Source organism: Oncorhynchus mykiss, chromosome 9 (genome assembly GCF_057628025.1).
Source record: "Oncorhynchus mykiss isolate SJ-2025 chromosome 9, ASM5762802v1, whole genome shotgun sequence".
In the NCBI taxonomy this organism is placed as follows: Eukaryota; Metazoa; Chordata; class Actinopteri; order Salmoniformes; family Salmonidae; genus Oncorhynchus; species Oncorhynchus mykiss.
The window spans coordinates 39,281,513-39,293,848 of record NC_143030.1 but is presented as its reverse complement, the minus strand read 5'-3'; the positions used below and the strand labels follow the sequence as shown (position 1 = coordinate 39,293,848).

Below are 12,336 nucleotides of genomic sequence, written 5' to 3'. Positions count from 1 at the left end.
CGTGTGGCAAATGGCTTGTTTGTATAAAGGCCTACTGTAGCTCTGATTGGCTATAGGACACGGGTCTGTGTATACTGCTCGTGGACAAGACAGATGTTTTTATTTTGTTCTCTCGGCAACGGAGCTGTCAGGGACTTCCGAGATGCCTCGGAGGCGAGGTGGAATCCTTGGGTGGATGAATGAAATCGAATCTCCTCTCCTTTCTTCATTCCTGTAGTCACCCATTGATCCGAATGGTCAAGGTGATGAGCGAGTCAAGATCCGTCTGTTCCCAGGCTGCAAGCTCGTCCTTTACTTCCTCCGATACTCCGTGCAGGAAAATATCAAACAACGCTTCCAGGTTCCAGGCAAGGTGCGGAAATCCACCACATAGTCTGCCACACTGCGAGAGTCTTGCCGAAGCTGGAGTAACTTCCAGGCAGCTCTCCCGGACAATGGAGCATCAAAAACGTTCTTTACCTCCGCCACAAACTCCTCTAGACTGAAGCATACGGCTGACTGTTGTTCCCGTACTGCCGTAGCCCAGGCGAGAGCCCTCCCGGACATCAGCGTGATGAGGTACGATGTCTTAGAGCGGTCCGAGGGGAAGGAGGAGTTAATGAGTTCCGAGAGCCAATCTGTCATCCAACACTTAGTTTAATAGCCCGGCTACTGTAGGTGTGAATATCCCCCTAACTTAAGTACTCTAACATTTTACACAGTATCTGTTAATCAACATATTTATGCTTTCGTTAATGAAATAACAATAAAAAGTACTTTCAAAATGCAGTTGTTTATTTCAACTACTGTACAGTACATATCAGCTATATTTTAGTTGCACTCCCCCCCCAGCTCCCAGCACCATATTTTCCTGACGGAAACCTTGAGGGTTTTGTTTTTTGTTTTTCTTGGAAAAGAAACACCATAATATTAATCAAATTAATTAACCTACATTTCTTTAAATCTATCCCATATACCTTGTTCTTACAAAAAAAGGTTTTAAATTCTCGAGTACAGCCAATATTAAAAACTGTCAAATGCTTCTCAAAGATGCCCTCTGGTGGTCAAACTAGCACTAACTAGCATTAATGGCAACAATGGCTGACAATTAAATAAGGTGTCATAGAATTCTGCTGCAGCCCACAAGGTGTGATGCAGTATGACACAACTTTCAAAGGTGGAACGACTCGTATGTATGTATGTATGTATGTATGTATGGAGCATAATATATTTACACTTTTATTCACATGTTTTCAAGTACTGGTGACAAATAGTTAGATTGTAATGGACACCTATGATGTAGGTAAAATACTTTTTTGAAGGTTGTACTGATTATCATGAGCTAATGCTAAGCTATTTGCCAGCTATGTGTATGCGTGGCGCCATGTTTGTTGACATTATACTAATCATTCTGGGTGTCACGTTAACATCTGTCAGACTAAATATGTTATAATGAGGTTAATTATAAATAGTCATTGCTATTAGCTAATTCATATTGCAGTTTCTGTCAGCCGAGATATAAAAATATGACCGCTTGTGTAATGTCAATCTTTACTCAGTTAGCGCTAGGACAAATGTAGCCTAGATTTCCCGGTTTGGATGATTGTGTTATGCTGATTGTTGCGTCAATTGAAACTGGACGTTCCAAATAAGCGTTCTAATCAAACCAGTTTGAGTATATGCTGCAGGGACCACTGTAGAATGATCACATCCATATGTTGGTACGTGTAAAAACATAAAAGAATGTGCAGGTTTTAGTGTGCCAATAGTATCTCCCCATAGAATGGCAAGAAATGTAAATAATGGTAGCTAATAAACATCAATTGTATATTCAGGGTCAGCTATTTGTTCCATGTTCTTTTTCTTTATAACGATGCACTCCAGCAATTTTTCTTACTTTTCCTGTTGAAAAACAATATCTTATGTATAAATACAGTAATATACACTCACTCCCCAATTGTGCCATGTCATGAGGATACCTGGACCACCTATTGAGATATGCCTTTTGTTAAGTAAATCAGGGGTTAAATGAGGTGAAAAGGAGACTGGAGTGCGACTTTAACCCTGTCTACAGCACTAGCATCTATTCTGTCTTTGCTGCAGTGATGCTCAGTAATTTACATAGAAAACATCCACTGTTTTGTGCTGCTAATGTTATCCTCAGGTCAGTTGTACTAAGCTGAGAAATGTATCTAGTACAAGACACATACAATCTCCCCCCACGCATACACACTCAAACCAGCAGGGGTTAAGAGTGGCAGATGGTTGGCTGGGTGTGTGTGTGTGTGTGTGTGTGTGTGTGTGTGTGTGTGTGTGTGTGTGTGTGTGTGTGTGTGTGTGTGTGTGTGTGTGTGTGTGTGTGTGTGTGTGTGTGTGTGTGTGTGTGTGTGTGCATGTGCGCGCGCGTATGTGTGTGTTTGCACGCACGCGCGTGTGTGTGTGTGTATCAGACAATGAGTGGAAGCTGCCCAGACTAATAACAGGAGGAAGTCGATTCAAGGTATCAGATGCCACCAGACAGAGAGTAAATATTTCACCTGTATTTGTCTCTTGGTGTGTGAGTGTCTGCATACATTCTAGATGTTGCAACTGCTATACATTCTGAGGAAAATATATTGTGTCTGTGAGAGCTTGATTATGGAGAACCAATGCTGCTGCTGTTGTGGTGTGCCATCAAAGCGAATCAGGGGTTAATTTCTGATTTTAAAAACAAGCTATTAAATCTGGATAATCGTGTAACTACGATGAGCAATATCCAGTTCTTAATCATTTAAAATGTGTACATGCACAGTACATAGACCCTTCAAAAAATAGCAAAGACACTAGAAGATCAGTGGAATATCCACTGTATGGAAAGTTGTGCCAAGTTAGCATTTCCTCAGCTCCTGGTAACCAGCTCCACAGGTTACAGCAGGCCTATGGGAGGGAGATCACGGTGTGAAAGGAACTTGAGGTGCTTCTACATACTTTGGGGAAATGTAAGATAAACTTGCTTCCATACTCTCAGAATACATCCGTTTGATTGGTTTGCAAGGTAAGTGCCACACAAAGCAGGTGTCTTCATTGCCTCTTCTGTTGAAGGCAGAGTTCTTGAGGTGTTTTGGGGATCAGATCATATCAAATCAAACTTTATTTGTCACATGCGCCGAATACAACAAGTGTAGACCTTAATTGAAATGCTTCCTTACTTAACCAACAATGCAGTTCAAGAAAGAGTTAAGAAATATTTACCCAATAAAATAGATGAACAAATTATAAAAAGTAACAATAAAATAACAATAACGAGGATATATACAGGGGGTATATGGTACTGGTACCAAGTCAATGTGTGGGGATACAAGTTTGTCGAGGTAATTTGTACATGTAGGTTGGGGTAAAGAGACTACGTAGAGATAATAAAAAGCGAGTAGCAGCAGTGAAAAAAATAAATGAGGGGGTGGGGGGTCAATGTAAATAGTCTGGGTGGCCATTTTGATTAATTGTTCAGCAGTCTTATGGCTTGGGGCTTGAAGCTGTTAAGGAGCCTTTTGGTCCTAGACTTGGCACTCCGGTACCGCTTGCTGTGAGGTAGCAGACAGAACAGTCTATGACTTGGGTGACTGGAGTCCTTGACAATTTTTCGGGCTTTCCGCTAACACCGCCAAGTATATAGGTCCTGGATGGCAGGAAGCTTGACCCCAGTGATGTACTGGGCTGTACTCACTACCCTCTGTAGTGCCTTACTGTCAGATGCAGAGCAGTTGCCAGACCAGTTGGTGATGCAACCGATCAGGATGCTTTCGATGGGGCAGCTGTAGAACTTTTTTGAGGATCTGGGGACCCATACCAAATCTTTTCAGTCTCCTGAGAGGGAAAAGGTTGTTGTGCCCTCTTCATGACTGTCTTGGTATGTTTGGACCATCATAGTTCATTGGTGACGTGGACACCTGTTGGGGCCTGTTTGGCCTGCCTTTTCCTGTAGTCCACGATCAGCTCCTTTGTCTTGCTCACATTGAGGGAGAGGTTGTTGTCCAAGCACCACACTGCCAGGTCTCTGACCTCCTCCCTATAGGCTGTCATCGTTGTCGGTGATCAGGCCTACTACCACTGTTGTGTCGTCAGCAAACTTAATGATGATGTTGGAAACGTGTTTGGCCATGAAGGCATGGGTGAACAGGGAGCACAGGAGGAGACTAATCACACACCCCCGAGGGGCCCCAGTGTTGAGGATCAGCATGGCAGACGTATTGTTGCCGACCCTTACCACCTGGGGTTGGCCCGTCAGGAAGTCTATGATCCAGTTGCAGAGGGAGGTGTTTAGTCCCTGGGTCCTTAGCTTAGCGAGGAGCTTTGAGGATGGTGTTGAACGCTGAGCTGTAGTCAATGTACAGCATTCTCACGTATGTATGTATGTATGTATGCATGCATGTATGTATGTATGTAGAAAAATGACAGTCAGCGAGGTGATGGTTTGAGGTGGCTTCAAGCTCTATTCTGTTGATCAACGTTTTTTGGAGGGGGGGGGGGGGGGGCAGCAGCGGTCTCCTTTCACTGCTTTCCACCCAGAGAGGAAGTCCGCCTTGTGTAGTGTATATCCACTAGGGGGCTTGTGGCGTCAGAGTAGCTTACCAAGCAAGAGGGACCGAGGCACTCTTTTTGACTCTAGTTAGTGACGACGTTTAAACTTCTAGATTTGGTGTTATTTGCCTGTTAACAAATGCAAGTTACATGTCAGGTTAGTCTGGTATTCTATGCTTTACGACACTACTTTTTAGCCACAGAACAAATATGTCTCTTCTTTAATTGCAATCGATAGAGCTTGAACTGCTTTTACTACTTAGGAGGAGAAGAAAGAAAGACTAAGAAAATGGCATGTTTGTCCACAGAACACTACAAGAGGGGATGATGGAGAATACTTGTCTCTTGTCCAACATATGCGAAGCATTGACGAGGAAAGACATTTGAAACAAATTTGGATGTCGGTTGCCAGATTTGACGACTTGCTTCAGCGGCTTGCCCCTCACATCTCACACAAGAGAACTCACAGCTTGCCCGTAAGTGCTGCAGAAAGGCTGTCAGTTTTTGGAGAGTAGCAGCGCACAGCAAAGTGGCAGCGAGTTGTAAGGTAGTAATCTCAAGAGTTTCGGCCATCGACACGCAAGTCTATCTGGCATGTCCTGAAGAGGATGTTATTGCTTAGCCCTCCACGGAACAATGGGCAGAAATTGCCAACGATTTTGGGGATTGTTGGAATAATCCGTTTTGTTAAGGAGCTGTCGACGGATAACATGTTCGCATCCGAGCTCCGGCAAACTCAGGAAGTGATTACTACAACGACAAGTGTTTTTTTCTCAATGTTCCTGATTAGAGTCTGCGATGCAAGGTACTGCTTCACCATGATCGACGTTGGGCGCATATGGTCGGGAGATGCAGGAATCTTCTCACAAAGAATGTTCGGCTCCTAACTTATTGCAGGCCAGCTGCCGCTACCAAGACCAGGGTGCTGGCCGGGGACCCAAACACAATGAGAATGGCTGTCCAGCTGTAGACAATAAGGCTAGACCCTTGAGGCATTAACCTCATCTACAGTGCCTTGCAAAAGTATTCATCCCCCTTTGCGTTTTTCCTATTTTGTTGCAATACAGCCTGTAATTTACATGTATTTTTATTTGGATTTCATGTAATGCACATACACAAAATAGTCAAAATTGGTTAAGTGAAGTGAAAAAATAACTTGTTTAAAAAGTGTCTAGAATAAAAAACAGAAAAGGGGTGTGTGCATATGTATTCACCCCCTTTGCTATGAAGCCCTTAAATAAGATCTGGAGCAACCAATTACCTTCAGAAGTCACATAATTAGTAAAATAAAGTCCACCTGTGTGCAATCTAAGTGTCACATGATCTGTCACATGATCTCAGAATATATACACCTGTTTTGAAAGGCCCCAGAGTCTGCAACACCCCTAAGCAAGGGCCACCACCAAGCAAGCGGCACTGTGGAGACCAAAGAGCTCTCCAAACAGGTCAGGGACAAAGTTGTGGAGAAGTACAGATCAGGTTTGGGTTAAAAAAAATATCCCACGGAGCACCATTAAATCCATTATAAAAATATTGAAAGAATATGGCACCACAACAAACCTGCCAAGAGAGGGCCGCCCATCAACACTCACAGACCAGGCAAGGAGGGCATTAATCAGAGAGGCAACAAGAGACCAAATATAACCCTGAAGGAGCTGCAAAGATCCATAGCGGAGATTGGAATATCTGTCCATAGGACCACTTTAAGCACAGAGCTGGGCTTAATGGAAGAGTGGCCAGAAAAAAAGCCATTGCTTAAAGAAAAAAAAATGCGAAAACATTTGGTGTTCGCCAAAAGGCATGTGGGAGACTCCCAAACATATGGAAGAAGGTACTCTGGTCAGATGAGACTAAAATGTATCTTTTTGGCCATCAAGGAAAATGCTGTCTGGTGCAAACCCAACACCTCTCATCACCTCGAACAACATCCCCACAGTGAAGTATGCTGGTGGTAGCATCTACAAAGTGGTACGTACGCATGTTGCGTAATTCAAATGAAACAACCCCCCCCAAAAATCTATTTTATTTCCAGGTTGTAAGGCAACAAAATAGGAAAAATGTCAAGAGTGGGGAATACTTTCGCAAGCCACTCATGTACAAATAAGTACAAGTTTACTGATTGACTGATTCAAAACAGTAATATTAACCAAAAATTACCCAGACAAATACATTTGCAGACCTTTTTAGATATTTATCTATCACAATTGGAAAACAGTACTAAACACTATGTTAAACACAATATAATTCACAGGTGAAAAGTGTGATTAAATTACAAAAAATAAGAGAAAAAAATGCAAAGTTCACACCAGTAACATGTGAATGAGGAAATAAGTATAAGAAACATGAAGGAAAAAAACAGTAAATTACCCACCAAAACAAAAAGAAACACAACTGATTTTGCGTCAGACGGAGGGCTCTGTCTCACTTGAGAGCAGACGGAGTGGACACAGTACTGAACGATGGTCCTGTGAAAAGTACATCAATTCCCTGACAAATGGGAGACGTTATTCAGCAGGAATCCATGGTGCCATGATGTCGTAGACGACATTTGCTGGACACTGATGCTATTTCTGTAACTCCTGCTGCCATTTCTTGAAGTCATCCACCCGCTGCGTAATGTCAGTGTCCAAAGGATCCTCAGGTGTCTTCCTCTTCCAGCCATTGGAGCTGAGTCGGGGAGATGGGGTGGAGGTTGATGGAGTTTCAGGGCAGAGAGAAATGGGGCACCTGGACGGTGGGTTGGGTGTTGGTGAGAAGGGCCTGGGCGTTGGGGATAGGGGCCGGAGAGGTGATGAACCAGGCCGGGGAGATGAGTCAAAGGGAGATGAACCACCTCGGCTCCTTCTCTGGACAGTCCAAAACACAATTAGAACACAATACAAGCAATCTTAAAACATCTCCATCGGAGATGTTTACCCCTAAAAAACTGATTTCATAAACATCTCAATCTAATTAACACGCGTACAATACACTCTGTTTTCGTATGTTTTCAGATGTTTGAACTAGCCCTGCTAATCATTATTATAACAACCTAGGCAATAAGTATTTCCCACTCATAGTTTCTCCCATCCCGAAAAGTGCTGATTTCACATGTTCTAACTAGGTCTGCTAGACATAAAATCACAAGCACACAAACTGTACAAAAGGACTCGGCTGCGTGATGAGTGCATTCCGTATCTGGCATATTGGTGTCTGTCTGACGATGCTTCACAAGAACACGAAGCCAACCCTGTTGTCTGATAACCACTGGCAGCTCCACTCCTCGTCTCCGTCAACCCTTTTCAGATTGTGAACCTGCTGGTCCCGATTCTTTCTCCATGTTTCTTATCAGTAGTCGATGGTCAAATGTTGTGATATCTTCCTACAGCGGTTGTTTTTGGCTTGCTTGTCTGAAAACAAGCGTATTGAAGGGTTGTAAGGGTTTTCGTATTGTCTCACCAGCCCACACAGATGCTCCTCCTCTGGACATAGGCATACAGTAATTGCGCTGCACTCCGTCAGCCCTGTTTGCGTATTGTCTGTATATCCCTTTAGGTGTTTTCAAACCTTATAACAGTCATCTCTTTACTCTATTGAGAGGTTGAATTATTAGGGAGTTTCAGCACTCTGAAGGTCCCTTGCTTGTGCATGTAGGATACACTACAGTACATGTAATGTTGCCTCAGTCACATCATGCTCTCAAGAGGTGGCTTGGACCACTTTTAGTAAACGCAAACAGTCACTGGGTCACACCAGTTAAATATTTAGTCGGCATGCACAGACAACCCGCCTTCTCTCTCAGTACTGTATCAACTAACACAACTAGTGGCATCCTGCAAGTTCCTATCCCTACACTACCCAAGTAATGGCACTTAGACCAACCATGTTTTTTGTTTTTGATTGACAATAAAATAAGATTTACTCTGGTATGGGTGTATTATAGCTAGTTGTATTTTCAATGGCAAGTAATTCTGTTAGGCAGAAAGGTGAACTGGAAAATCAGAGTGCACTACAATTGCTTGGAATAATAATGCATAATTTATGCATGTCGTTCCATTTAAATCGGTAAGTCTTTCCTGAACTCTGTTGTTGTCTAACTAGTAGTAATAACATGGGAGATGTGGAGAGCCATATTGGTTGGTAGCCCATTGCCATCTCACACAGCTGACATTGTCATTCATCGTGACCCATATACCATACACATACATTATAGGGCTCAGAGTTGTACCTGGTCAGATCACATTGCCAGTGTATACCTAGCTGTTATTACTGATGAATCTATAGGTACTGTATATACACTATTTTGATTAAGCCGGAGCAGTTTGGGAATAATTCCCCTCTCTGCATCTTGCTAAATATGGCTGTGACAAGATAACACAATGCACACACATCTATGAATAACTTAGTGATGTCACTGTCATATTCACTCTGATATTCACTTTAAAAGTCAAGACTCATCACAAAGACTTCCTGAAATAGACTGTCTTTTTTGAATTGTTGAATAGTACCAGTACTGAAATGCTATTTTGGGATATAGCATTTCAAAAAAAGGAGATTTCACGATTTGCCCTCCACTAAACAGACAAAGTGGGGCCCTGTGGATTGTGAATGATTCAGTAGCCAGATGGCTTGAAAATCTCACACCTGACAAAATGGAGGCTGAATGTTGTTCCCAAGAGCTCACGTGTTTATTACATTCTATTATGGGATGTTGGAATTCAACACTCCCACAAAGAATCCCAAATATTATGCCTCAAATGATGATTTGATGATTTCCAATAATGGGATTGGAGTTATTGTATATTCATAAGTGTTTCGTTCTTGTAATTATATAGATTGATGTTGCATCATACAAATTCTATATAATGTATGTGTGTGTGTGTGCGTGCGTGCGTGCGTGCGTGCGTGTGTGCATTACGAAATTATCAAAGTACCTCCTACGTTCCTTCTCTTGCTAGAACAAAATATGAACCGACCTGGTAATGAAGAAACTCCCGATTCTACTTGTAGAATCCCAATGCTCAGCAGTGGTCGACAACTTGACTTTCAGCCAATCAGAGAGCGCTAACCTCCATGTGGAGAATCCGACAGGAGTGACAAGAAAAATGAAAGAATAATGAAAAAGAAATAGGGGCCTTTTTGGTCTAATCCACCCTTTTCATCAGAATTGTTCTAAACTAAAACAATAAAGCTGCATAATACATTTTTTTCTAGATCAAGTTTTTTACTCTTTTTTTGTCTAGCTAAGGCGTTTTGTGCTTGAAGAAGGATTTTTTTTGTTAGGTTTGATAATGTGCACTAGCTTATTAGCTAGCTAGCTAACGTTCACTTGCTAACTGAGAAAGGCAGTCACACACACTTCATATGAAACAAATTGTGTGGTAAGTGCACCACAATGCACACCACACCACATGCTTTACTAATCTGTCCACTGTAGCTTGTAACATTAGAATTCATTATACTTGTTTCCTTGAAGCAGCTGCCTGTAGCTGGTTGCTGAGAGTCAATGCAGTGTCTTTACTTTACCTAGCTAGAACAACGGCTCGCTAGCTAGTGAATCATGCTAAAAATGTTGCTAATGTTAGCCAGCAAGCTAAACATGTAAACTCAGCAAAAAAAGAAACGTCCCTTTTTCAGGACCCTGTCTTTCAAAGATAATTTGTAAAAATCCAAATAACTTCATAGATCTTCATTGTAAAGGGTTTAAACACTATTTCCCATGCTTGTTCAATGAACCATAAACAATTAATGAACATGCACCTGTGGAACGGTCTTAAGACACTAACCGCTTACAGACGGTATACAATTAAGGTCACAGTTATGAAAACTTAGGACACTAAAGAGGCCTTTCTCCTGACTTTGAAAAACACCAAAATAAAGATGCCCAGGGCCCCTGCTCATCTGTGTGAATGTGCTTTAAGCATGCTGAAAGGAGGCATGAGGACTGTGGCCAGGGCAATAAATTGCAATGTCCATACTGTGAGACGCCTAAGACAGCGCAGTGGCAGACCACGTGTAACAACACCTGCACAGGATCGGTACATCCGAACATCACACCTGCGGGACAGGTACAGGCTGGCAACAATAACTGCCCGAGTTACACCAGGAACGCACAAACCCTCCATCAGTGCTCAGACTGTCTGCAATAGGCTGAGAGAGGCTGGACTGAGGGCTTGAAGGCCTGTTGTAAGGTACAGTGCCTTGCGAAAGTATTCGGCCCCCTTGAACTTTGCGACCTTTTGCCACATTTCAGGCTTCAAACATAAAGATATAAAACTGTATTTTTTTGTGAAGAATCAACAACAAGTGGGACACAATCATGAAGTGGAACGACATTTATTGGATATTTCAAACTTTTTTAACAAATCAAAAACTGAAAAATTGGGCGTGCAAAATTATTCAGCCCCCTTAAGTTAATACTTTGTAGCGCCACCTTTTGCTGCGATTACAGCTGTAAGTCGCTTGGGGTATGTCTCTATCAGTTTTGCACATCGAGAGACTTACATTTTTTCCCATTCCTCCTTGCAAAACAGCTCGAGATCAGTGAGGTTGGATGGAGAGCATTTGTGAACAGCAGTTTTCAGTTCTTTCCACAGATTCTCGATTGGATTCAGGTCTGGACTTTGACTTGGCCATTCTAACACCTGGATATGTTTATTTTTGAACCATTCCATTGTAGATTTTGCTTTATGTTTTGGATCATTGTCTTGTTGGAAGACAAATCTCCGTCCCAGTCTCAGGTCTTTTGCAGACTCCATCAGGTTTTCTTCCAGAATGGTCCTGTATTTGGCTCCATCCATCTTCCCATCAATTTGAACCATCTTCCCTGTCCCTGCTGAAGAAAAGCAGGCCCAAACCATGATGCTGCCACCACCATGTTTGACAGTGGGGATGGTGTGTTCAGGGTGATGAGCTGTGTTGCTTTTACGCCAAACATAACGTTTTGCATTGTTGCCAAAAAGTTCAATTTTGGTTTCATCTGACCAGAGCACCTTCTTCCACATGTTTGGTGTGTCTCCCAGGTGGCTTGTGGCAAACTTTAAACGACACTTTTTATGGATATCTTTAAGAAATGGCTTTCTTCTTGCCACTCTTCCATAAAGGCCAGATTTGTGCAATATACGACTGATTGTTGTCCTATGGACAGAGTCTCCCACCTCAGCTGTAGATCTCTGCAGTTCATACAGAGTGATCATGGGCCTCTTGGCTGCATCTCTGATCAGTCTTCTCCTTGTATGAGCTGAAAGTTTAGAGGGACGGCCAGGTCTTGGTAGATTTGCAGTGGTCTGATACTCCTTCCATATCAATATTATCGCTTGCACAGTGCTCCTTGGGATGTTTAAAGCTTGGGAAATCTTTTTGTATCCAAATCCGGCTTTAAACTTCTTCACAACAGTATCTCGGACCTGCCTGGTGTGTTCCTTGTTCTTCATGATGCTCTCTGCGCTTTTGACGGACCTCTGAGACTATCACAGTGCAGGTGCATTTATACGGAGACTTGATTACACACAGGTGGATTGTATTTATCATCATTAGTCATTTAGGTCAACATTGGATCATTCAGAGATCCTCACTGAACTTCTGGAGAGAGTTTGCTGCACTGAAAGTAAAGGGGCTGAATAATTTTGCACGCCCAATTTTTCAGTTTTTGATTTGTTAAAAAAGTTTGAAATATCCAATAAATGTCGTTCCACTTCATGATTGTGTCCCACTTGTTGTTGATTTTTCACAAAAAAATACAGTTTTATATCTTTATGTTTGAAGCCTGAAATGTGGCAAAAGGTCGCAAAGTTCAAGGGGGCCGAATACTTTCGCAAGGCA

General features: G+C 42.4%; 1 protein-coding gene across 50 annotated transcripts in view; it reads left to right on the top strand.

Annotated features, from left to right (window-relative positions):
- The window catches only part of LOC110531155 (membrane-associated guanylate kinase, WW and PDZ domain-containing protein 1), a 314,347-nt gene that overhangs the window by 190,476 nt on the left and 111,535 nt on the right, over nt 1-12,336 (top strand). The gene's annotated exons all lie outside the window — the stretch shown is intronic.